Genomic DNA, 22,766 nt, shown 5'->3' on the forward strand with positions numbered 1-22,766 from the left:
GGATTCTCTCTGAAGCAAGGTAGGATTTTCACCAAGAATTTTTCCAATTTTTATAATTGATGCAAAGTTTTTAAAGAATGAAATCTTCACCTTTCTGAACTTTAACAATTTATTTATTGCAAAAGATATCCCTGTATCCATAGAATATTAGAATCATTTTAGTTGGAGAAGGCCTTTAAGATCAAGTCCAACTATTCCCTAACTATTCACTCTATGGTTCTTGTCTTTTGCTTAGCAGTTGACTAACAATAGCCTCAGACTGAAGTTTTAAGGCAAAAATTATCATTTTTATTTCATTTTCATGAATCATAGAATCAGTCAGGGGTGGAAGGGACCACAAGGATCATCTAATTCTACCCTCACACCAAAGTTTCTCCTCGTGTTGAGGTGGGTTCTAGCTTGGTCAAAGGCAGAGCATGTTAGGCTTTGGTGGGTTTGCATTTTAATTTCATGAGGACAGTCAAATGAATCTTGAAGGAGGGTGGAGGCAAACAAAACATACCCATAATCACACCAGCAATTAGAGCTCATTTACTGTTCTGTAATTATTTATCCTCTTAATATGGCTAAAGAGCAACATCCTGTTCAGCCTAGCAGAGGATTCAAGACCACAAAGCTTGTGACCTGGGTGTTGAAATGGAGAGAGTGGAGTGTGGTAGCTAAAATAGAATGGCTTGTGGTGTGCCCTCAGGTCCTCCATGTAGTATAAGCTGAAATATATTCATAGATTCACAGAATGGGTTGGGTTGGAAGGGGCCTTCAAGATCATCCAGTTCCAACCCCCTGCCATGGGCAGGGACACCTTCCACCAGCACAGGTTGCTCAAGGCCTCATCCAACCTGGCCTTGAACAGCTCCAGGGAGGGGACATCCATCACCTCCCTGGGCAACCTGTTCCAGTGCCTCACCACACTCACTGGAAAGAATTTCTTCCTAATCTCCAGTCTCAATCTGCCCTCCTGAATCTTCATTCCATTCCCTCTCATCCAATCACTGCGGTGGTTCCAACTACAGGCAAACATTTTCCATTCTGACAGTACAGTAAAGGTTTAAATGCAAATACTTCTCCTTTTGACCACTTCTTCCTCAAAGGACTTCATTTCTCCCAATATTTATGAAGAGTGTCAAATTATTATGCTTGGGAGAAGAGTTGGTAAAGGTCAAGAAAATGTGGAGGCAACGGAATGAAGGCAGAAAAAGTTATCAGCAAGAGGGGAGGGTTGAGTTTCTACTTTTCATTGAAAATATGAGTGCCAGGCAAGTCAGCAAGGCATGCTCAACTGGGTTAAATGAGTTTAAGAGGGAGAAATGAACACAAATTATTCATGGGAATTCTCTAATCTTCTCTGTAATTACGTGATCATTCCCAGAACAAAGACTTTGATTGATCATAACAGGAGGAAAAAGTCAGTTCACACCCAGCACAATGATCAGCATACAGCTGTGAAGAACACACAAAAAAAACCTGAAGTGAGAATTCAGTGGTGGAATATTGTCTGCATATTTTGAAAGTCAGGGATAATAAATAATTGGAAGGTTATTATAGGGAATTGAAGGGGAAAAGGGCCTGGGGGTCCTGGTGGATGGGAAGTTGACCATGAGCCAGCAATGTGCTCTGGTGGCCAAGAAGGCCAAGGGCAGCCTGGGGTGGATTAGAAGGGCTGTGGTGAGTAGGTCAAGAGAGGTTCTCCTCCCCTTCTACTCTGCCCTGCTGAGGCCACATCTGCAATATTGTGTCCAGTTCTGGGCCCTTCAGCTCAAGAAGGACCTCAGGGAACTGTTTGAGAGAGTCCAGCACAGAGCCACAAAGCTGCTGCAGGCAGTGGAACATCTTCCTCATGAGGAGAGCCTGAGGGAGCTGAGGGCTCTGTAGTTGGAGAGGAGGAGCCTGAGGGTGACCTCATTGCTGGTGACAAAGATGTGCAGGGGGAGTGCCCAGAGGCTGGAGCCAGGCTCTGCTGGGTGATGCCCAATGCCAGCACAAGGGGCAGTGGGGGAAGCTGAGGCAGAGGAAGTTCCATGGAAACAGGAGGAAAATTTTTTTCCTCACCTATGACAGTGACAGAGTCCTGGAACAGGCTGCCCAGGGGGGTTGTGGAGTCTCCCTCTCTGGAGATATTCAAGACCTGCCTGGCTGTGTTCCTGTGTGACCTGCTCTAGGTGCTCCTGCTCAGGCAGGGGCTTGGACTGGATGTGCTTCCAAGGTCCTTCCAGCCCCTAACAGTCTGTGATTCTGTGAATCCATTCTTTTTTTTTTCCCTCAAAAGAAAGTTCCTTTCATTTTGCTCTTCATGTTATTCTTTTGGTTCTATTTCTTTAAGTAACTCTCCTTTTTCTTTTTTCCCCACTTAACACTGGCCATAAACCAGTATAATTCTGTGACAAGTACTTTACAGTGTCTGTGGTATGTGAAGAAGGGAAGTTGTAGCTGAACCTTTATCATGGTGTTGGTATCTAAGGCTTAGAACACAACTGACTGAGCAGCCAGGTAGAGCTGTGTTGGAAATGTTCTCTCAACAGCATTGGCATTAGGAATCTATTTGTATTCACAGGGACATGTTAGCAGAAAGTGGACATTAATAAGCTGGAGATGAGCCAGCAGTGTACCCAGGTGGCCAAGAAGGCCACCAGCATCCTGGCCTGGATCAGCAACAGTGTGGCCAGAAGGAGCAGGGAAGTGATTCTCCCCCTAGACTTGGCACTGATGAGGCTGCATCTGGAGCATTAGGAGCAGTTTGGGGCATTTCACTCCAGGAAAGACATTGAGGAGCTGGAGCAGGTCCAGAGAAGGGCAATGAAGCTGGGAAAGGGTCTGGAGAACAGGGCTGGTGAGGAGCAGCTGAGGGAGCTGGGGGTGTTCAGTCTGGGGAAGGAGGAGGCTGAAGGGAGACCTCATTGCTCTCTACAGCTCCCTGAAAGGAGGTTGGAGTGAGGTGAGGGTTGGTCTCTTCTCCATAGTATCAGGTGACAGAATGAGAGGAAATGGCCTGAAATTGTGCCAGGGGAAGTTTAGCTTGGAGACAGGAACAATTTCTTTGCTGCAGGAGTGGTCAGGGATTGGAACAGGCTACCCAGGGAGGTGGTGGAGTCACCATGCCTGGAGGTGCTTAAGAAATGTGTGGCCATGGTGGTGCTGGGTTGATGGTTGGGCTTGATGATCTTAGAAGTCACTTCCAATCTATGATTCTGCAGATGCAGTCTCAAGTTATAGGACAGGAGGAAATGGCCTCAGGTTGCACCAAGGGAGATTTAGGTTGGGTATTAGAAGAATCTTCTTCCCTGAAAGGGTTCTCAGGCACTGGCACAGGCTGCCCAGGGAGGTGGTTGAATGCCCATCCCTGGAGGTGTTTCCAAGAGGCAGAGCTGTGGTGCAGGGGGCCATGGCTTAGCCCCAGCCTGGGTAGAGTTAGAGACTGGTTGGACAGGATGAGCTTAAAGGTCTTTTCCAACCCAAGCAATTCTGTGCTTTGATAATTGTAAGCGAAACCATGCATGAAAGCTACCTTAGCAGTTAAAGCATTCACCATGATTCATGCAAAGAGTTGTCAGGTAATTAACAATGACTTGCTCCTTTTTGTAAAGTAGGGCTCCAGTCCTTCTAACAATGTCATTAATCACTTAATAAATTAACTCAGGGATGCAAGTAGGGCTCTGAGGGTTACCTGCTGCCCTGGGCTCACAGGCAAAATTGCTACTGACACAGCACAAATCAAAAGGATACACCTAGGAATGTACTCTTAAAGAATCACAGAATTGTCAGGGTTGGAAGGGACCTCAAGGATCAGCCAGTTCCAACCCCCCTGCCATGGCCAGGGACACCTCACACTACAGCAGGTTGCTCACAGCCACATCCAGCCTGGCTGCAAAAACCTCCAGGGATGAGGCTTGCACCACCTCCCTGGGCAACCTGTGCCAGTGTCTCACCACCCTCATGGGGAAGAACTTCTTCCTAATATCCAATCTGAATCTCCCCACTTCTAGTTTTGCTCCATTCCCCCCAGTCCTATCACTTCCTGACACCCTAAAACATCCCTCCTCAGCTTTCTTGGAGCTCCCTTCAGATCCTGGAAGGCCACAAGAAGGTCTCCTGGGAGCCTTCCCCTCTTCAGACTGCACAACCCCAACTCCCTCAGTCTGTCTCCATAGCAGAGCAGCTCCAGCCCTCTGCTCATCCTCGTGGCCCTTCTCCAGACACCTTCCAGCACCTCCAGATCCTTCTTGCAGTAGGGACTCCAGACCTGGACACAGAGCTCCAGGTGGGGTCTCAGCAGAGTGGAGCAGAGGGGGAGAATCACCAATCTAGAATATCTGTTTAGTGAGGGTTTTAACTGACACCTTCAAATTCCTCATGAAACATTTGATGAACAAGAGAAGCAGCAGAGCCCTGTTTTCAGGACACATTCTTCACTATGTGAATAGAGATCAGTTGTTGGTGTGCTGATTTTACATTGAAGAAATAACTGACTCCAGAACTGCAGTGCACCACAGACACACCCCACAGCACTTCACAGGATGTCAGAGTAATAAATACATCCAACAGGACTCAAGGACAGAGAGTTAAGTGCTTTTATGCTGGAAAAGAGCAGACAGAGCAGATGTTAGGAACAAGTTCTGCAGCATGAGGGTGGTGGAACACTGGAACAGGTTGCCCAGGGAGGCTCTGGATGTCTCCTCCCTGGAGCTGCTCAAGGCCAGGTTGGATGAAGCCTTGAGCAACCTGGGCTGGGGGGAGGTGTCCCTGCCCATCACAGAGGGGTTGGAACTTGGAGGGTCTTTGACATTGCTTCCAACCTAAACCATTTTATGCATCTGTGAATATCTTTTCTAGTAGCAAAATCACGGTTGTGATGCTTTCTGGGATAAATTCTGTGTATGTTTCACAGGTTCCTGTGAAATTCTCTGCTTTAGCAACATCCTCAAGATCTAAATTGTAAAGGAGCTCATTTTCATTTCCATAGATGCATAATACATAACTCTCTGCTCTTCTTCTTCTTCATACATTTTTATGCATTCTCCATCAATATTTGACCAAAATATGTATTTTTCCCCCTCTCTGTTTAGAGGTGTGTTAAATGTAATTTTAATGGGTGGCCTAATGGAAAGAAACACAGTCTGACTCATACTAATTTAAAGTTATTCTCTCTTAATCTTTTTCTTATATGGCCTCAGGGAAATGGCCTCAAGTTCCACCAGGGAAGTTATAGGCTGAAGATCAGAAGAAACTTCTCCTCTGGAAGGCTTCTCAAACACTGGGAAAGGTTGCCCAGAGAGGTGGGGTTAGAGAATGGTTGGACTCAAGGATCTTCAAGGTCTTTTCCAAGCCAAATGATGCTATGAGTCTATGATTCTATACTTGCCATCTGAATATGACATAGGGTTTTTATTTTTAATGCAATTTGATACTGTGCTAACAATATTTCTAATAGAAAATTTTATCACAGTAGCTAAAAGGTTCCTTTATTCACCTCCACTCCTGAGCATGTTGTTATTTTTTTATTCTTCTGCTGTATATTATTGAATCAAGGAGTTGGAGGGGATTGGAACCTAATTAGATGTTCCTGTATAAGGACCAATGCTCAGTACAGGTTCTCTGTTAGATCATTGCCCCCAAAACAGTGCATTTTGTGTGCTTACTAAAACCAATCTCTGTCTCCATGTACCCAGAACAGAGCTGATTTACCTCAAGATTTTTCTTCTTGTTCTGTTTCTGAACTCAGCATGCACACACAGAAGACCTCACATAGAGAAGCACAAATTTCACAGACTCACAGAATGTTAGGGGCTGGAAGGGACCTCAAAACCTCATCCAGTCCAACCCCCCTGCCAGAGCAGGAGCACCTAGAGCAGCTCACACAGGAACACATCCAGGTAAGTCTTGAATATCTCCAGAGAGGGAGACTCCACAACCCCCCTGGGCAGCCTGTCCCACAGCTCTGTCATCCTCACAGGGAAATAATTTTCCTCCTGTTTCCATGGAACTTCCTATGCCTCAGCTTCCACCACTGCCCCTTGTGCTGGCATTGGGCATCACCCAGCAGAGCCTGGCTCCAGCCTCTGGGCACTCCCCCTGCACATCTTTATCACCAGCAATGAGGTCACCCTCAGGCTCCTCCTCTCCAAGCCACAGAGCCCTCAGCTCCCTCAGGCTCTGCTCATAAGGAAGATGTTCCACTGCCTTCATCATTTTTGTGGCTCTGTGCTGGACTCTCTCAAGCAGTTCCCTGAGGGGCCCAGGACTGGACACAATATTCCAGGTGTGGCCTCAGCAGGGCAGAGCAGAGGGGGAGGAGAACCTCTCTGACCTACTCACCACAGCCCTCCTAATGCACCCCAGGATGACCACCTCCCTGGGCAGCCTGTTCCAATCCCTGAGCACTCCAGCAGCAAAGAATTTTTTCCTAATCTCCAACCTAACCCTCCCTTGGCACAATTTCAGGCCAGTTCCTCTTGTTCCATCACCTGATACCAGGGAAAAGAGACCAACCTTCACCTGACTCCAACCTGCTTCCAGGCAGTTGTAGAGATCAATGAGGTCTCCCCTCAGCCTCCTCTTCTCCAGTGTTCGAGAAGCCTTTCCAGGAAGAAATATCTTCTAATCTTCAACCTAAACCTCCCCAGGTGCAACCTGAGAGGATTTCCTCTGGTCCCAGCACTTGTTCCTAGGGAGCAGAGACCATATAACCTCATAAAAGAGAGCTGGTACAATCTTTCAGTCTTCTTTTATCTGACAGTTAGAAAATTCTTTCCCTGGTCACACTAGCTGGAGCTACCAAAGACCATGATGATGATCTGGGTTGGGACAATCCCAAGCACTGATACAGGCTGGGCAGGGACTGGCTTGAGAGCAGCCCTGAAGAAAAGGCCTTGGGGGTGCTGGGGGATGAGAAGCTCACCAGGAGCCAGCAGTGAGCACTTGCAGCCCAGAGAGCCAAGCAGAGCCTGGGCTGCAGCAAGAGAAGTGTGGCCAGCAGGGCCAGGGAGGGGATTCTCCCCCTCTGCTCCACTCTGCTGAGACCACACCTGGAGCTCTGTGTCCAGTTCTGGAGCCTCTATTGCAGGAAAGATCTGGAGGTGCTGGAAGGTGTCCAGAGAAGGGGCACGAGGATGAGCAGAGGGCTGGAGCTGCTCTGCTCTGGAGACAGCCTGAGAGAGTTGGGGTTGTTCAGGCTGGAGAGGAGAAGGCTCTGAGGAGACCTTCTTGTGGCCTTCCAGTATCTGAGGGGGGCTACAAGAAAGCTGGGGAGGGACTTTTTAGGGTGTCAGGTAGGGATAGGACTGGGAGGGAATGGAGCAAAGCTGGAAGTGGGGAGATTCAGACTGGATGTGAGGAAGAAGTTCTTCCCCATGAGAGTGGTGAGAGCCTGGAATGGGTTGTCCAGGGAGGTGGTTGAGGCCCCATCCCTGGAGGTGTTTGCAGCCAGGCTGGATGAGGCTCTGGCCAGCCTGCTGTAGTGTGAGGTGTCCCTGCCCACGGCAGGGGGGTTGGAACTGGATGATCCTTGTGGTTCCTTCCAACCCTGACTGATTCTGTGATTCTATGACCTTGAAGGTCTTTTCCAACCAAAAGGATTTTATGAATAATTTACTCTTCACCCACAGCAATCACCCAGGAAGGGTTAACAATCCCCTCACCTCTCCTCCCCCATTCCCTACTTACTGCTCCAGCAAGCAACTAATGAGAGGCAGCTGCTACAAAAGGCTGCAAATCAGCTTACACAAAGGTGATGGATGCAGACCCTGCAGGTGTCTCTGGGGTAGCCTGACGAGGAGAGGAGAACTTGCCCACAGCAGAAGGCATCAGCAGCTCACCCAGGCTGTAGCCTGCAGAAGAGGCTGCCGTGGAGTCTGGATCTCTCTGCAAGAGGGGAAATGGTGGCTCTGAACCTGAAGGATTGATGCTGCAGGCCAAATCCATGCTCAGCTCTGTGGTGCTCAGGTACATGCTGTGTGTAGGGGTGGTGAGGGGCTGCTGTGCAGATGTGGTTGGGGCATGCCTTAGGGGTGCTGGCACCCTGGTTTGAGGTTAAAACCAAAGTGTGGTTAGATTGAAATAGAGCTTTTGGGTTTGGGGTTATTGTTATTATTAAGAAAAATGTTTTCAATTATTTTTCTTCCTTCTATTTCATCTCTGAGCTCTCTCTCCAGCTTTCTCTTTTTCCCTCACAAAGCCAGTTCTGTACTGTCACATTGGTCCCCAGGGCTAGCTCAAGTTCTGCTGTTGTTCCCAGCAATGAAGCCATTAGGGAATGATTCCTAGATCCATAGAATCATTTGGGTTGGAAGGGACCTATGAGATCATCCAGTTCCAACCACCCCAGCATGGGCAGGGACACCTCCCACCAGCCCAGGTTGCTCAAGGCCTCATCCAGCCTGGCCTTGAACACCTCCAGGGAGGGGGCAGCCACAGCCTCCCTGGGCAACCTGTGCCAGTGTCTCACCACCCTCAGTGCAAAGAATTTCTTCCTAATCTCCATCCTAAATCTCACCTTTTCCAGCTTCAATCCATTCCCTCTCACCCTATCACTACAATCCCCTGTAAAAAGTCCCTTCCTGGCTTTCTTGTTGGCCTTCTTCAGGCACTGGAAGGCTGCAAGAGGGAGATGGCCCTAGGGAGGGTTTGCTTGAATTAAGGGGAGCAGACTCTTGCCTTTCAGTGTCTGTGGTGACATTTGGTTTTGTGGAAGAGCTTTGATGCCAGGGTCACTGTGGTTTTGCTGATCTGCACCAGAAGGCTTTTACTGGGGTTGGTTTAATTTTCCAAGCTTTAAAACAAATCAATTTGTTTCTTTGTGCTCAGTAGATTGGAGTTGAAAGCCATAATGCTCTCTTACTTCAGGGTCACTGCTTAACTTCTGCTGACCCTCTTGCCCATGAATATTTGCTGGAGTTTATTACTGCAATCAATTTCCTAGTTTATTTTCTTTATTTAATGCATAAGCTTACATTTCTTGTTCTTCAGTAACCACTATCAGAGTCTTTAGGAACAATGAATGTTTTTAGGGCAAAAACTATTCATTACATGCAGGAACATGAAATCCGTGAGGCACATCTCATCAATGTCCATAGAAGCACAGAATGGATTAGATTGGAAGGGACCTCAAAGGTCACTTACTCCAACCCCCCTGCCATGGGCAGGGGCACCTCCCACTAGAACAGGTTGCTCAAGGCTTCATCCAACCTGGCCTTGAACACTTGCAGGCTTGGAGCCTTCACAACTTACCTGTTCCAGTGCCTCACCTCTATGCTCTCCTCTTTGTGTTGCAAAGAGTCAGAGGGAAGGCTGTGAAAGATGTGGATGTTTTGGATGGAGAAATGTGTGATGGGGGAAAGAGGCCACATGGTGCACAGAGCAGATGGGGTACATCAATAAACATCATTGTGCCCTTTGGGGCAATTCTGCACTGTGCTGTAGGCCAGTGGACTCCTGGGGGGTGTGCAGAATAGTGTGGTCAGCAGGTTGAGGAAGATTCTCCTTCCCCTATTCTCTGCCCTGGTGAGGCCACATGTGGAGTATTGTGTCTAGTTCTTGGCTCTCCAGTTCAAGAGTGAAAGGAAACTGCTGGACAGAGTCCAACAGAGGGCCATGAAGATGCTGAGGGGTCTGGAGCATCTCTGTGAAGAGGAAAGACTGAGAGCCCTGGGGCTCTTTAGCATGCAGAAGAGCAGCCTGAGAAGGGATCTGGAGAGTAGCAAACCAGGATTTCTGCTGTAACTGTCCAGTTCTGGGCCCCTCAGTTTAAGAAAGATGTTGATCTGCTGGAATGTGTCCAGAGAAGGGCAACAAAGCTGGGGAGGGGTCTGGGGCACAGCCCTATGAGGAAAGGTTGAGGGAGCTGGGGGTGTTTACCCTTCAGGGCTCCAGCACCCTCACACCAAAGTTTCTCCTCATGCTGAGGTGAAACCTTCTGTGTTCCAGTTTGTATCCATTGTTCCTTGGCTTATTGCTGTGTACCCCCTCCACCAGCCCCCCACCCCTCAGAGATTGATAGACATTGTTCAGATCCCCTCTCAGCCTTCTCTTCTCCAGACTAAACAGCCCCAGGGCTCTCAGTCTCTCTTCACAGCAGAGATGCTCAAGTCCCCTAAGCATCCTCATAGCTCTCTGTTGGACTCTCTCCAGTAGGTCTCTGTCTCTCTTGAACTGGGGAGCCCAAAACTGGACACAGGATTGCAGCTGTGGTCTCAGCAGGGCAGAGCAGAGGGAGAGCAGAACCTCCCTAGCCCTGCTGGCCACACTTTTCTTGCTGCACCCCAGGATCCCATTGGCTCTCTTGGCCACAAGGGCACATTGCTGTCCCAAGCAGAACTTGCTGCCCACCAGCACTCTGAGGTCTTTCTCCATGGAGTTGCTTTCCAGCAGGGCAGCTCCTGACCTGTCCTGGTGCCTGCTGTCATTCCTCCCCAGATGCAGGACCAGCTATGCTTCACTCCTACTAGAAAAGTATTTTTCCTTTTTTTTTTTTTTAATTTCTTTTTCCCCTTCTATCAATGGATGAGATTCCAGCCTTTCCTCCACTGCTGTTATCCAATCTGAACACCCTGCAGCAGAGTTTCTTTTGATCCTGGTCTGACTGTGTGTTACAGGTTACAGCCACATAATGCTGCTGCATTAGTCACACCACAGATTCTCACTCTGCTTATCAAAGCACCCTTTAGATAAGCTCCAGATGAGACCTGACAGTGGATAATCCATTATCCTCCTTGCTGGTTCCTTTGTCTTCTGAACAAAGGATTTGATTCAAATTGTTCAGCTGGCTCTGGGGTGCAGCAGTTGGGACTAACATCTTCAAAATGTCTTTTCCATGCTTGAATGGAAGGAGTGAGCCTCTTCTACATGCTCTAGGGGGAGAGGGCAATGTGTGGAGAGGGAGGTGAATAATGACCTCCCCTTCCCTTCAATAGAGGGGAAACTGCTGTAGGGAGAGAGAACCTTACCAAACAGATTAAAAAATAACCAACCCAAAGCATGGAAGATGAAGACCACTTCAGGAAGGTGGGGGAAATGTTTTAATGATCCTACTCAAAGGAGAGTGATAAAATAGCTATCAAGACATCCTCAGCACATGACCTGCAGGCTGGCAGCTCCCAGGTCAGCCAGGCTGTGAAGTGTGGAGGTGTGGGAACAGCACCATCTATAGCACAGCCACCTTTGCCAGCTTGCTGTCAGATCTCACAGCCTGCCCTGCATGGCTCTGGCAGCAGCTTTGTAAGGTGAGCAGAGGGCATTGCTTAGCCTTGCAGGGGGGATCTGCTTTCCTGGTGAGTTACACAAAGCCAGTCACAAAGCAGGAACTAAACCCAGGCCTTCTGAACAACAAGCTCATGCTGCAGCTTCTGTTTCTTTTCCTCCTAAGAAGCCTCATCTGCTTGAGAATCTTGATGAATCAGGCTAAGGAGACTACTTGTAGCTGCTGCTTCCCACTGAGCTTAGGGAACGTTTCCCCTCAGCCTCCTAGGCAGGAGCTGTGCTGTCATTACAACTGCAGAGCATTTTCCAGGCACTGGAAAACCTCTTGGTGTTTGTGTTGGGAAAGCACATTTTCCAGAGTTGCAGGTACCAAGATAGACAAAGAAAACCACAAAATCACAGAATACAATGGTTGGAAGAGGCCTCCAAGCCCATCCAGGCCAACCCTCCACCCAGCACTGCAGGCTCAACACCAATCCATGTCCCTGAGCACCAGCTCCACACACTGCTGAAACACCTCCAGGGATGGTGACTCCAGCACTGCCCTGGGCACAACATTCCAATGGCTGAGAACCCTTCCAGGGAAGAAAGATTTCCTAACATCCAGCCTGCACCTCCCCTGGGGCAGCTTGGAACCATTTCCTCTGCTCCTGTGGCTTGACACCAAGGAGCAGAGGCTGTCCCCTGCTCACTGCAACCTCCCTTCAGGGAGCTGGAGAGAGCACTGAGGTCTCCTCAGCCTCCTCTTCTCCAGCCTCAACACCCCCAGCTCCCTCAGCCCCTCCTCTAGCCCAGGGGCTCCAGGCCCTTCTCCAGCCTCCCTGCCCTGCTCTGCACAGGCTCCAGCCCCTCAAGGTCCTTCCTGCAGGGAGGGCCCAGAGCTGAACACAGCACTGCAGCTGTGGCCTCCCCAGTGCTGAGCACAGGAGGATGATCTCCTCCCTGCCCTGCTGCCCACCCTGATTGGATGTGGCACTCAGTGCCATGGTCTGGTTGCTGTGGTGGTGTGAGGTCATAGATGTTAGGGCTTGGTGATCTCAGAGGTCTGTTCCAGCCTCAATAATGCTGTGATTGAGAGGGTGGAAGCCATCAGAGATCAGGACTTACTGCCTGGGACAAGCTCATTTCCTGGGAGATAGAGAAATAATTGTGGTGTTTGAGAGTGATAAGAACCACCACAGAAACCTTTCCCATCTGCAATAGCCAAGCAAGGACCACTTCAAAACAAGGTAAAAAGGAAACCTCCATCTGCTTTAGCCTCCAACTGCTCCTGGAAACTATTCTCCTTCTTGAAGACTTCTCTGGCAAAGGAGTTCCTGCTAGAGTGTCTGGAAGGAGGGAAACTGGCTAGGTGCTGCTTTCCTTTGAAGGTAGATCCCCTCCTTGAGGCTGCTATCAGCACAAGGCACAGTGGCATTTAGCAAACCTGCTGTGCACTCCTACACACTGAGTGTTTGTAGAATCACAGAACTGCTTTGGTTGCAGCAGCTCTCTAACAGCACTGAATCCAAGCACCAACCCCACACCACCATGGCCACAGGTTTCTTGAACACCTCCAGGGATGGTGACTCTACCACCTCCCTGGGCAGCCTGTTCCAATCCTTGACCACTCTTGCAACAAAGAAATTTTTCCTACTCTCCATCCTAACCCTCCCCTGGCACAATTTCAGGCCATTTCCTCTCCTCCTATCACCTGCTTCAAGGGAGAGGAGCTCCTTATCATCCATTTTTAGGATGCTCCATCACAAAGGGGAGGACATACACACACTAAGGTGAGTTCAAAGACAACCCAGCTTCTAAGTACCTCTACATCTCATTTCTTTGGAGCCACCTCAGCTCTCTGCTAAAAACTATTTAGTGCAGTTTGGTGGTACTGCTGTTAAAATGATGGCTCTGGCAAATTCTGCTCTCTGCCTGTGCAGGCTGCAGCTCTGTGACTCACCCAACCAGACAGGTTCCTGCACACCCACCTTGGTGTGCCCATGGAGTGCCTGTGCTGGGGCTGCATGCTGCTGGCATGCTGCTGGAGCAGCTTTTGAGGGTACTCACATCCTACTCCTGTGTGAGGCTCTGATGCGGCAATCATTTAGGAAGCAAATAATAGAATCACAGAATGTTGGATGGTGGAAGGGACCTCCAGAGATCATCCAGTCCAACCCCCCTGCCAGAGCAGGAGCACCCAGGCTAGGTCACATAGGAACACATCCAGGTGGGGTTGGAAAGTCTCCAGAGAAGGAGACTCCACAACCTCTCTGGGCAGCCTGCTCCAGGGCTCCAGCACCCTCACAGTAAAGAAGCTTCTCTTCATGTTGAGGTGGAATTTCTTGCAATTAAGTTTCTATCCATTGCCCCCTGTCCTGTGTGATACCCTGTGGAGGATGTCACTGACAAGAGCCCAAAGCCTGCCTCCATCCTCCTGACAGCCACCCCTCAGATATTGATAGACGTTGATCAGATCCTCTCTCAGCCTTCTCCAGACTAAATAGCCCCAGGGCTCTCAGTCCTTCCTCTTGAGAGAGATGTTCCAGTCCCTTCATCATTCTCATAGCCTCCTTTGGACTCTGCCCAGTAGTTCCCTGCCCCTTTTGAGCTGGGGAGCCCAGAACTGGACACAGTATTCCAGACGTAGTCTATGAGGTCCCATGAGCAGAGTAACTGGAAATCGGAGAGGACCCAGGAACAGGAGTGCCTGCCAGTGAAAAATTCATCCTTGACTCTTTGGAACTGAGAAAGTCTCTGCCAAAGGGTTCTGTGTTAATTTTGGCCATTCAGCTCTCCTGCTTATGAAAATGGTGTGGAGCTAAGTGCAACCAGTCTTTAGCTGTGCCAGATAGTGAGGGTTGCTGATCAGTTTGTTGGTTGATAAAGACTCTCCAAAACTGCTCACTGAAAGCAGGCAGATTTCTCTCAATAATTTTGCAGGAGAGCTGAGTGGATACCCCAAAGACAGCCAGATGCTGTCCTCCTCTTCAGACAAGAGCACACAGCCTCTGCTGGGACTGCTGTGCTGACTAACCTGGGTAAAAGCCACAGGGGTTGATGTATGAGTCCGGAACAAAAGCAGGACTCGTGTTTAATAAAGGCAGGGCAAGAGGAGAGGCTGCAGAAAGAGGAAAGGTCAACAGAAACCCAAGTTTGTATTGTGGAGACAGGAAGGAGAATAGGAGAAGAGGATCATGGACTGCAATTGTGTAGCTCACCTCCAGAGAGGAGCAGAGGGATGGAAAACTGATCTGAAAAGAAAAAGGGTAGAACATATGGGATGGAGGACAAGGAGAAAATGCTTGGACTCCCTGGTCCTAAAGGTCTTTTCCAAGTGAAACCATTCTGTGTTCACTGTGGGCCTTTCTAGTCCAACCTTTTTGAATGTCACCTTAAAACCCCTCCCCAAGAAAAGGTCAACTGTTGCTAAAAAGTATATGTGGAAATGAGAATCACAGAATCATTTTGGTTGGAAAAGCCCTTTAAGAGCATCCAGTCCAACCATCCTCTAACTCCACCAAGGCTGGGGCTAAACCATGGCCCTCAGCACCACAGCTCTGCCTTTCTGAAACACCTCCAGGGATGATGACTCCACCACCTCCCTGGGCAGCCTCTTCCAATGCCTGATCATTCCTGCAGCAAAGAAAATTTCCTAATTTCCAACCTAATCCTCCCCTGGGGCAACTTGAGGCCATTTCCTCTCATCCTCTCACTTGTGGATAGGGAGACCAACCCCCTTCTGGCTCCAGCCTCCTTTCAGGGAGCTGGAGAGAGTGAGAAGGTTTCCCCTCAGCCTCCTCATAAGATGTAACAATCCAAGCAACAGAGGTCCTCCTGGCCACAGAGCAGTCTGTGTTGTGTTTCCACCTGCAAGCAAGGCTGGGAAAGGTGGATGTGCAGCAAGCTGCCAGATGTGCAGCTGACTGTGATGCTGCTGTGGCCACTGCACAAAGCTGTGTGAGTTGTTTCAAGACTTAACTCCCAAATTTTTGCTGCTGGTTGCAGTCTTGGGGGAGTGGGGCAGCTGCATCATTAACACCAGGCAATGAACCTTTAGAGAAGGTTTGTGTCACAGCTACTCCTGTCCACAGCTAAGTGCTTGTTAAGATCTCAGTAGCATTAAAGTTTGCCCAGGCCTCCTGCTCTAAAAACTAAATCCCAGCCCAATTACTTTTTGTAACACCAGTCCTAACCCTTGACTGCCTTCTCCTGCTGTGCCCTGCAGTAGATTTCATTCCTTGGTCTTGAATGATTAAAAAAAGTTAACTCTACTCACTGCTGTATGGGCCACAGTAATTACTCAGGCCCTCCTACCAGCTCCAGGTCATGAGCAAGAAAAGCCTTCCTGTGGAACTGCCTGGCTTACTGCTGCAGATCCTCCAGTAGAAGGAGAGGAAATGGCCTCAGATTGCTCCAGGGGAGGGCTAGGTTGGAGATTAGGAAAAAAGTCTTTATGGAAAGAGTGGTCAGGCACTGGAACAGGCTGCCCAGGGAGGTGGTGGAGTCAGCATCCCTGGAGGTGTTCCAGAAACATGTGGCCATGGCACTTGGGGCAGGGTTTATTGGCCATGGTGGTGGTGGGTTGAAGGTTGGAGTGGATCCTAGAGGCCTTTTTAAACCCAAATGGTTCTGTGATTCTGTAAAGGTTGCTTTCTGGGGAAATGTGGTCACTCAACAGCCACATTTGAAACTTCTTTGGTTGTAATTGAAGCTGGAACTTGTTTTATTTAAACACTTCCTTCAGCTGCCTTTGATTGAATACTTCAGTGACTATTGCTGCTAACACACCCACTAAGAAATGTCTGCTCTGAAGAGCACTCTGCGCTGAGCACCACTGCCCTGGCTGAATGAGACCGAATGGATTGCTCTGTCCTCTGTTCCTCTCCTCAGCCCATCCTATGGGCCAACCAGAGTTCCTCTGGCTAACCAGAGTCAAAGGTCTGGGTTCTGTGCACCTCTTGGTCATCACACATGAGTTTGTGCCCTGATATATTGAAGTTTCCAACACAGAAACCAAGAAATGGCACCAGCAAAAACAGTTTCTTCTTCTCTTGCTTTTCTTTCAAAGAATAATAGAATGGCTTAGGTTGAAAGAGACCTCACAGAGATCATCTACTCCAACTTCCCTGAAATGGGAAGTGACACCTCTCAACTAGACTTGGTTGCTCAAAGCCTCATCCAACTTGGCCTTCAACACCTCTAGGAAGGAGGCATCCAGAACCTCCCTGGGAAACCTGTTCCAGTATCTTACCACCCTCCTACTGAAGAACTTCTTCCTCAGCTCCAGTCTAATCCTTCTCTCCCTCAGCTTCAAACCATTCCCCCTTGTCTTGTCTCTAGAAACCTTCAGGAAAAGTCTCTCTGCAGCCTTCCTCTAGGATCTCTTCAGGTACTAGAAGGCAGCTCTAAGGTCCCTCTGGAGTCATCTCTTCTCCAGGCTGAACACCCCCAGCTCCCTCAGTCTGCCCTCACAGCAGAGCTGCTCCAGCCCTTGGATCATCTTTGTGGCCTCCCCTGGACTCACTCCAACTGCTCTGTGTCCTTCTTCTGCTGGGGACACCAGAACTGGAGGCAGGACTGGAGGTGAGGTCTGAGCAGAGCAGAGTCAAGGGGCAGAATCCCCTCTCCTGCCCTGCTGCCCACACTCCTCTGGCTGCAGCCCAGCACACAGCTGCCTGCTGGGCTGCAGGAGGGCACTGCTGGCTCCTGGGGAGCTGCTCAGCACCCAACACCCCCAAGGCTTTCCATGCTTGCTTTCTCTCCTGGGTCATGCTTCATCCTCTTTCAACCCTAGCTTGTCCTGCTGACTGGTGCTATGCTGAAATATGAACTTCTCTGTTAACCTTGGCCCTGTCGCAAGCATTCAGAGAGCCTTCTGGTTCCTCTCCCATTCCTGGGTCCCATAGCTATCACTGCACCGACCATATGTCCAGTAAGGGTCACAGCCAAGTGCTTGTTGGAGTTGCAGGGGTGGGGTGTGGGACTTGAAACTCCCTCCTCTGGGTTCTGCTGCCTTATGGTTTTTCCAAGCTGATCAGGAGCAGGCAAAGGCATTGTCTGGTGCAGTGCTGCTGGTGCCCATGTCAGTGTTGTTGCAAAGGCAGTGCCATTGAAAGAATGTTTGAAGCATCTCTGCTTTTCAAACACTTGAACTTCTTCTGGGAGCTTTTTGCTTTCCCATTTTGGAAGGATGTTCCATTTCAGAAAACAAATATTACATTCTTCTGAAATCATTGCAGAGCTCAGAAGTGGTTTGGCTTTAAACTTTTTGCTTAATCTCAAACTTTATTTTTTTCATGCTGCCTTGCTTGCTGAAATGCTTCTCTTTATTTTCTCTCCTCCCCCACCTTTAGCACTACATGAGATAATGAGACTGAGACCAAGTTTCCACATCACACAGTACCTACCAAACCTTGGGTCTGAACTCTCTACCTCTCAGTACTTCCCCTAACCATACCCTGAGACCCAGGTGTGGGGCAGTACCCATGGGAGGTTTGTGCCACTGCTGCCCTAGAGATAAGGAAAAGGGTCCCCTGAAGAAAGTTGCACTAACACCAAACAGAAAGGGGCCTGGGGGTACTGGTTTACAGTAGGCTGAACAGGAGCCAGCAGTGTGCCCAGGTGGCCAAGAAGACCAATGGCATCCTGGCCTGGATCAGGAATGGTGTAGCCAGCAGGAGCAGGGAAGTCATTCTGCCCTGTGCTCAGCACTGGTGAGACCACACCTTGAGTACTGTGTCCAGTTCTGGGCTCCTCAATTCAAGAGAGATGTTGAGATGCTGGAATGTGGCCAGAGAAGGGCAACAAGACTGGGGAGGGGTCTGGAGCACAGCCCTGTGAGGAGAGGCTGAGGGAGCTGGGGGTGTTTAGCCTGGAGAAGAGGAGGCTCAGGGGAGACCTCATTGCTCTCTACAACTACCTGAAGGGAGGCTGTAGCCAGGTGGGGGTTGGGCTCTTCTCCCAGGCAACCAGTGACAGAAGGAGAGGACACAGTCTCAAGCTGTGCAGGAGGAAGTTTAGGCTTGAGCTTAGAAAGAAGCTCTTCACAGAGAGAGAGAGACTGGCCATTGGGATGTGCTGCCCAGGGAGGTGGTGGGGTCAGTGTCCCTGGAGGTGTGTAAGAAAAGCCTGGATGAGGCACTTAGTGCCATGGTCTGGTTGATCAGTGAGGGTTGGGTGATTGGTTGGACTTGATGAGCTTGGAGGTCTCTTCCAACCTGCTTGCTTCTGTGATTCTGTAACCACACAGCTCTGGGAGCCAGGGTGCAGACAGACTCTACTGAATCCCAATTATGCACACTCAGCACCATGCACAGCACTACAGGGACCTTGGCAAGGTGCCTACTGCATGTGCCTTGGCCAGGAAGGGAACCTCAGTGTTTGCCCCAGGAAATCAAGCTGAGTGGGGAGGGTGAGGGCTTTCCCAGACAGGGGGTCAGGAGAGGAAACCAAGGCTCCTCTAAGAGTGCAGTGCTGCTTCTCTGGGAACCTTCTGCATTTCCCTGTCTAACAAGAGGTGTCTCTGCTCCACGCCTCACAGTGGAGCTTTGCGTGGCCCTTCAGTGATTCAGCTAAAAGGCTGTGCTCCTCCTTTGAGCTGGGAAAGTCACTGCCAGCTGGGCAGCACTCTGAATTCACAGCTCTGGCACCTCTCTTTTACAGCACTAAGCCCAATGCCTCAGCCAAATCCCCACCAGCAATGCCATTCACTTCCCCGGCCCTAAGCAGCCACGGCAGGGCTCCAAGGAGAGGGAGGAGGACACAGGCTGTGATACTTGTAACCAGGCTATGGGCTATTTGTCATGTAAGGGTTACACAGTGAAACTTGCCCCTGTTGGGACCAGTCCTGGCAGATCGAGTGTTGCTTACGGCTCCAGAACTGCCCACATCCTTTCCTCCCTGCAGCTGGTGAAGTGGTTACTTGCTAGAGACTGCTCAGGTACAGGAGACATTGCTGGCTGTAGTCAATGCATTAATATGCAGGCACAAGCCTCTGCAGAACTACAGCAAGTGCAAATTCAGGGAAGGAAAACTCACTTTGTTTTTCTCAGAGAAGAGAATTTCAGAGGCATCCTCCTCACCCCAACAAGTGCTGCAATTACTCACCAGTTTCTTCTTCACAAATGAAACAGATTCTTCCTTCACTTCTCAAATGCAAAACCAGGTGTCCTGGATTCATGGAATGGTTTGGGTTGGAAAAGACCTTAAAGTTCACCTAGTTTCAATCCCCCTGCCATGGGCAGGTACACTAGACCAGGTTCCTCAAGGCCTCTTCCAACCTGGCCTTGAACACCTCCAGGGAGGGGACACCCACCACCTTCCTGGGCAACCTGTTCCAGTGTCTCACCACCCTCACTCGAAAGAATTTCTTTGTATTCTGCAGTCTAAATGTGCCCTCCTCAAGCTTCAATCCATTGCCTCTCGCCCTATCACTACAAGCCCTTGTAAAACATCCCTTTCCAACTTTCCTTCAGGTACTGGAAGGCTGCTCTGAGGTCTCCCAGGAGCCTTTTCTTTTCCAGGCTGAGCAGCCCCAACTCTCTCAGCCTGTTCCACAGGGGAGCTTCTTCAGCCCTTGGATCATCTTTGTGGCCTCCTCTGGGCCATCTCCAGCACCTCCAGGTCCTTCTTGTTCTGGAGGCTGCAGATGCTGCAGGTGGGGTCTGAGCAGAGCAGAGCAGAGGGGCAGAATCCCCTCCCTGTGCTGCTGCTCTCCCTGCTCTGGATGCAGCTCAGCACACAGCTGCCTGCTGGGCTGCCAGGGACCACTGCTGGCTCCTGGGGAGTTTCTCACCAACTGACACCCCCAAGGCCTTCTCTCCAGGCTGCTCTCCAGCCACTCTCCACCCAGCCTGAATTTGTGCTTGGGATCCTTTTGGGCTAGCACTGAAGGCTTGCAGGATTGCAGCTGAGGGACATCTCACCTGTACCTGTCACCAAAGTGAAGAAACAGCAACATGGTAAAAAAAAAAAAAAGAGAGAGAGAGAAAAGAAACATCAAAATCAGATTGCAGCAAACCCAGGAAAGGTTCAGGTTGAAAAGGCTGTGTTGACAGAGAAAGAAAAAAAAAAAAAAGAAAAGAGAGAGGGGGAAAAAAAGAAAAAGCAAGAAAAAACCTTAAATGAACGTGTGAATGACTGTGAGCAAGGAAAATGCCAGTGGAATACAATGAACAAGGAGAATCTTCCCACCCTTCTTTCCTGGATGATTGATGTTACAATCAGGGATGCTGGAGCTACACGGGAAGACAAAAATACAAGGCCACAGTCTTGGCTGGGGAAAATGAAAGCACTCACATCTGCTTTCTACAGAGGCACTGCTGTTTATGCCACTGCAAGATGTATCCCTAAGAGAGGTGAGATAATGTGCAAAGATGGTGGAGGCAGAAAACACAGAAGAGAAATGAAAACCTATCTCAGGCACCGTGTTCCAAATAAGTACAGCTCCTGTCCTCAGGAAGCCTTCAAGTTGCTCTTTCTGTTTGACTTGTGCTTTATAAATAACAAGCAACACATCTACTTCTTTCATGAATACCTCTACAGCAATGATATGTTGTCATTTATAGTTTCTTAATCATTATTATTATTATCATTGCTGGCTGAGGCCAATTGTATGAGATTCAACAAGGCCAAGTGCTGGGTCCTGTACTTGGGTCACAAAAACCCCACAAGTGCCCCAGGCTTGGGGGCAGAACGGCTGCAAAGTGCCCAGAAGAGAAAGACCTGGAGGTGTTGATTGACAGTTGGATGAAGATGAGCCAGGGTGTGCCCAGGTGGCCAAGAAGGCCTCCAGCATCCTGGCCTGGATCAGCAATGGTGTGGGCAGCAGGAGCAGGGAAATGATTGTGCCCTTCTCCTCAGCACTGGTGAGGCCACAGCTTGAGTCCTGGGTGCAGTTTTGGGGCCCTCACTCCAAGAAGGATATTAAGGTGCTGGAGCAGGTCCAGGGAAGGGCAACAAAGGTGGAGAAGGCTCTGGAGAACAGGGCTGGGGAGGAGCAGCTGAAGGACCTGGGGGTGTTCACTCTGGAGAAGCAGAGGCTCATTCTCTCCAGCTCCCTGAAAGGACACTGGAGCCAGAAGGGGGTTGGTCTCCCTACCCACAAGTGACAGGATGAGAGGAAATGGCCTCAAGTTGTCCCAGGGGAGGTTTAGGTTGGAGATTAGGAAAACTTTCTTTGCTGCAAGAGCGGTCAGGCATTGGAAGAGGCTGCCCAGGGAGGTGGTGGAGTCGTCATCCCTGGAGGTGTTTCAGAGAGGCAGAGCTGTGGTGCTGAGGGCTGTGGTTTAGCCCCAGCCTTGGAAGAGTTAGAGGATGGTTGGACTGGATGCTCTTAAAAGGCTTTTCCAACCAAAATGATTCTGTGATTCTCATTTCCACATTTATTTTTCAGCAACAGTTGACCTTTTCTTGGGGAGGGGTTTTAAGGTGACATTCAAAAAGGTTGGACTAGAAGGGCCCACAGTGACCTCAGGCAATACAAAACCCTTCCTGGTATTCTCCTCCAGTGTCCTATTTGAATTTAAGTGGAAAAAAATAGTTTGCAAATTTCTGCTTGTACTTCAAACACACTTCTTAAATCCAGGAGAGTTCTGCTGTGATTTGCCACATAAGCACATCAAAGATGAAAGAGGGAGACAATTACAGTGGAGCTGATGAATTCTTAATCTCAGAGCAGTGGTAAATTAAGGGCAAACACAACCTCGTTACTGGTTGTTCTTTTGTGATTAAGTATTAGTTATCTGCTATGTTTGGCATTCCTTAGCCCTATTTATTTGATTAATTTAATTGTTACCCTAATTAATGTAATTATTTTGCAGCCAGGCTGGTGCATTCATGGTTCCCTACACAGAGCTCAACTGATTACCAGGGACAAAGTTTGCTGAACCAGTAAAAAGCCACGGCCTGGGTCCCTGGTGCCCCTTTTTGCTTGCCTGGGGTTGGCTGATGTGGCCTCTGTGAGTCTCTGACTCCTTGCTGTTGTTCCCAGATTAATGTAGGGGATGGGATTATCCATGGAGTGTTTAATTAAGCATGTTGATCAGAACGAGTGATAGGAGCAGAGGAAACTGCCTCTGTTGCAGCAGCAGAGGTTAAGGTCGGCTCTTTGGGAGAAACTCCTTCCCTGAAAGGGCTCTCAAACACTGGAGGCTGAAGGGAGACCTCATTGCTCTCTACGACTACCTAAAAGCAGCTTGTAGTGAGGTGGGGGTTGGTCTCTTCTCCTTAGGAAATGAGAAGAAATGGCCTGAAGTTGTGCCAGGGCGAGGTTAGATTGGATGTTAGGAAAAAATTTCCTTGCTGCAAGAGTGGTCAGGGATTAGAACAGGCTGTCCAGGGAGGTGGTGGAGTCCCCATCCTTGGAGGTGTTCAAGAAATATGTGGACATGGCCCATGGTTTGATGGCCATGGTGGTGTTGGGCTGAAGGTTGGACTGGATGATCTTAAAAGACTCTTCCAACTGAAACAGCTCTGTGATTCTGTGATGTTCTGAGCAGGATGCCCAGGAAGGTTGTTGAATCCCCATGGCTGGAGGTGTTTCAAAGAGGCAGAGTTGTGGTGCTGAGGGTCATGGTTTAGCCCCAGCCTTGGTAGTG

Source organism: Indicator indicator, chromosome 20, assembly GCF_027791375.1.
Source record: "Indicator indicator isolate 239-I01 chromosome 20, UM_Iind_1.1, whole genome shotgun sequence".
NCBI classification, from domain to species: domain Eukaryota; kingdom Metazoa; phylum Chordata; class Aves; order Piciformes; family Indicatoridae; genus Indicator; species Indicator indicator.